Genomic DNA, 4,138 nt, shown 5'->3' on the forward strand with positions numbered 1-4,138 from the left:
AACGGTCTCCAACATTTTCACCATGATAGAAACAGAATCATGTGCATTTCCAGCCTTGAAAAAAAAAATGTTTCAGCTATGAAACAATAAATCATAAACTAAAATAGCAATCTGTATTTATAACAGTTTATGTCTTTCCCCAAATGTTGACCTCTGAACTTTATGTGATGGAACATAGAGAAACCAGAGAACAAACTTTTAATAATACCAATTTACTCCTATTCTCTGAGGAAGCACAGTCGTGAAATTCAATATGAAAATATGACTGCTGAGTTAGTGCCCAACTACATCCTAGTCCTCTTTTAATGAATCACAAGTTCATGCACAGAGAAACATTTTATAGATCACTGTCAATAAAGGAAAAATTAATATATAGTTTTATAAACTGGCTTTATTAAGACTGATGTAAATTGTTAAAAAACAAACAACAACAACAACAAAATAGAACCTTGAATGCACACACAGCTTCTATGAAAATCAAAATCTAACAAACTTTGTAACTTCGATTTTGGTTTTATTTTTTATTATACTTCATAAACCAGCGTAGACCTGTTTTGATTTCTTTCACTAAAGAATTTAATAGAAAGTAACATTAAATGTTGCCCCCTGTTTTGTTGCATCAGTCCTCCTCAGTGGAAACAATTGATGCAATAATAAATGTTGATTTGTCCCCTGCAGTCCCTGTAGAGTTTCTAGATGCAACCAAACAATCTGTGATCCAAGCCGTCTGATGGCTGTCACCTGTTCTGCCAGCTGGCTGATGACTGTTCATTTTCCAGTCAAAAGTCAAACTCATGCATCTGCAAGTGGCTGAATCTGAACCTGTGCAACATTCAACAATTACAGATATGACATTTAGGAGTAGAAAACTGCATTAAAAAGGCATGTCCCATAGATTTTTGGATTTTTATTAATAAGGACAGCAAATTCAGACTACTGTGAAAAGTAAAGAAATAATAATCATATTTTTCAGAAGTAGGGAGAGCCACACACATGATGAATCTGAGATGCAGTAAAGAGAAGAATCATCCACTCAATCATCTTTTAGTTTGATTTTTATTTCTAACCCAGGTTTCTAGGAAAATGTGAGAAACCTTAGTAGGAAAATTAACACGTTGTGCTGAAATATATATAAAAAAATAATAATATGAATATTTACCTGCAGTGACAGTACTCATATAAAGAGTCTGAGTTCAAAACCTTTGTTAGTTATGGTACCGTTCAGACTTAAACATTAAAAAACTACTCTTTGTGTTGAACAAGTAAGATGCAGATTATGATTGTTTCCCAGTTTTTATATCATTATAAGCTGTTTAGTATGAATTAGTTTTCTTGTCTAATTTACTGACAGAAGATCTTTGTCCACTTTTCATAAAAGAAGCCTCATAGCCTCATGCTAGGCAAAAGTTAGGTGTAATATTAAGATGCTGCTTCTCGTATTTCATTACCTCTCATCCTGCCAAAGAGTGAATTTTTCAGGTAAAGTGTAACTGAGCTCTTAAAAATTTTCAGACATGAATTTTCTGGAGGCAGCTTGTTTATGCACAAAAGTAAATCAGGACTTTTTGGCTGTGTGTTGATTCCTCTCAGTACGGGGTTTCAACCTCCAACCATCTGGTGAACTCCTAAAAGCACAATCACAACTTTAGTCACAGCATCTGATTCCTCTGCTTTTATTTTATTGTGATTTAATACATATGTATGGCAGAGTTTTAAAGTTTTGCTTTCAAAGATACTTTGCATCTTAAAAACTAACATTACGTACAGTAGGTAATGAAGCGGTAGAAGAAATTTGTCTCTTTAGAAAAAAAAATACTTATGAGAAATTGGAGGTGGAGGTTATAAACACAAATCCTCTGAAATGATTAATACATTACTTTTCTATCAATAAACCTTTCAGGTTTTAGTAACCAAACTCCTGTTTTGATTGCCTCTTAGATGTTAAATTTACTGTCCAGGTTTTTCAAAGAGCAAAGCCAAGGTTCCTTCAGCAAGCAGACCTTTGTGAAGATCTCTCGCCATGCGAGGGTCGTCTTCTCCACGCCTTACCGTCCGAGAGCAACATTCCAAATCAGCCCTCAGATTAATTTTAGCCACACAAGTCAGCTACTTTCAGTCGTGTGAATCCTCCCCAGCTTGGGTTGATACTTAAGACTGTGTCAGAGTACCATCTGTACCTTGAAGAGCAACTTTTAAAAGTTTTATTTGAGGAAAAAAATCCAAAAGACAATCTGTTCCAGGGAGAGAAATACAGATGTCAGCCATTAATGTAGCTTCACTGAATTTGATGAATAGGCAGAGAACAAACTTTGCCTTCTCTCCTTTAATCTGCGGCTTTCAGAGACAAATCTCCAAATCCTCTATGGCGAATTAAAAACACAGTGTTGGGAAATGATTGGATGATTTAACTCCTCCACTTACAATGCAGGCTGCCTCAACAGTAACCCACTATCCCAGGCTTCAGCGCAGGGAAATCCTCTGCACACAAACTGAACTTTTTTTTAGCTTTAATTTTACATTCAACAGCAAAACAGAAACACTGAAAAACTTCTGAACAACATATTCAACAATTCCTTAATTTTTACTCCATTCTAGCTGAATCAACCTGAGTCATTCAAACTGAAATAGAAATTAATGACTCTATTGGCCCCATATAACAAAGAAAAAGCAGCAGAGACGGAGGGAAGCAGCCTCCCACCTACCTTCACAGAAGCACAGGGCTGAAGCCCCTCAGCAGGACAGAAGCTGAAGTTAAAGCAGGTTCCCTCTCTGTTTTTCCTCCCCCCTCCCTTTCTTGTTTCACTCTCTCATGGGTCAGGCTTTATGGTTGCTATGCTGAGACGATCTCACTAGCAGCACTTTGAGAAGTCAGCATTTTATTATTTTGGCTGTGTGACAGAGAAGGGAGAGACTGAAACAAGTGGGACCTATTCATCAGCCTTTCAAACTGCATTTAAAGTTACCCAAGAGGTAGAGAAATAGTGACATCTGGTGGTTTGACTGGGGGATACACCGGAACAGGAATGCAACGAGGCTACAGCCTGTAAAAATATTGGCATCCTTGGAAAACTTTATGCCCGCGGAAGAGCAGAGCCTGATAATTAGTGATAGAAACCTGAATAACGATGGTACAAAACATATACATAAGTAGAAGTAGTTTTTTTATTATTATTATTGTTAAATGCAGTCGTATTTTTCTTAAATACAACCTTTAATTTTTAAATATGAATTCCTTGTAAACTGTAACATCCCCTTATCTTTCTGGTGATTTTTCAATTTTTAAAAAAATCTGAAAAAGCAATGTCTTTACAAATTGGTTATTTTCTCAATGACAATTTTTAGTTCATTGAACATAAAGCAGCTGACAGTTCTGTTTTATTGTTTGTTTTTTTTGTTAACATGCAATGTAAACTTTTTTTTCAAAATTATCTCTCTTTCTTACTGTTTATTCAATGTCACATGCTGTTTTTATTTTGTTTCTTTAATTAAGTAAAGCACCTTGAAATGCCTTTGTGCTGAAATGTGCTATACAAATAAAATTTGATTGATTGATTGATTGATACCCTTTTTACAGTAACTGTTTAATATTTTATTACTACTACTACTACTACATCTACACAACAGGTTGAAGATATACATTTTGAATTCATTAATCTACCTACCAGACTCATTTCTGCCACCTGGTGGTGATAAAGAAGACAAGAGGTGACTTTGCAACCTCTTGTTGGAAAAATTAAATAAACAACCATGAAATGCATAAATGTATCAGAAACATTTACATGTTACATGGAAATTTCCAAATACAGCCTGGAAGTGCCAAATGATGAAAACAATGAGAAGAAGAAGTGAAATTAAAAGGGTTTGTTTCAAAGCACTTTCTAAAAGTTATTCAAGCGAAACAGGGGAATTACATACATGCCAGTCATTTCTCTGCAGAATTCCTCAATCTTTAATTAGTGTACTGTCAGGTGGTCTGGGATTTTTATTACATCACCTATTTCCTTTATTTTCAACAAATGAATTAAAAAAAAATATAAAAAATGGGTGGAAAATGCATTTTGAGATTTGATTATCGTGTAACTTTAAGACACTCTAATACTGGAGTAACAGTATTGCTTCATGATTTTTTTACATATAT

At 34.8% G+C, this 4,138-nt stretch overlaps 1 protein-coding gene across 1 annotated transcript in view; it reads right to left on the reverse strand.

The window, feature by feature from the left end:
* Positions 1-2,807, reverse strand: part of tmod4 (tropomodulin 4 (muscle)) — a 13,489-nt gene extending 10,682 nt beyond the window's left edge. Inside the window, exon 1 of the mRNA XM_007540182.2 lies at positions 2,703-2,807. The gene's annotated coding sequence lies outside the window, so the exon portion shown is untranslated. The remainder of the gene's footprint in view (positions 1-2,702) is intronic.
* Between the last annotated feature and the right edge of the window lie 1,331 nt (positions 2,808-4,138).

This window comes from Poecilia formosa, unplaced genomic scaffold (genome assembly GCF_000485575.1).
Source record: "Poecilia formosa unplaced genomic scaffold, Poecilia_formosa-5.1.2 Scaffold522, whole genome shotgun sequence".
NCBI lineage: Eukaryota > Metazoa > Chordata > Actinopteri > Cyprinodontiformes > Poeciliidae > Poecilia > Poecilia formosa.